Genomic DNA, 269 nt, shown 5'->3' with positions numbered 1-269 from the left:
ATAACAGCGCTTTTGAAATCCGGTTACTTTCTACAATCTAGCTTAGCAATAACTAATTTTTGAATTGTGTGATGCGGTTGTAACGAGTCTTCTTGGGCAGGGTAAACTCAGCCACTCCAAGACTCTTTTCAAGAATATTTATCGAATAAAAATTACTTGGACCTTCGGGTTTGTTCTTATTTACTCTTTATTTATTTACACGGAGGTTATAATATACAAGCGAATTTTATGAGGCGTAGGAGGGGGAAAAAAAAAGAGTGTGGTGACCC

This window comes from Glossina fuscipes, unplaced genomic scaffold (genome assembly GCF_014805625.2).
Source record: "Glossina fuscipes isolate IAEA_lab_2018 unplaced genomic scaffold, Yale_Gfus_2 144, whole genome shotgun sequence".
NCBI classification, from domain to species: Eukaryota; Metazoa; Arthropoda; class Insecta; order Diptera; family Glossinidae; genus Glossina; species Glossina fuscipes.
Note: the sequence above shows the minus strand (reverse complement) of the source record.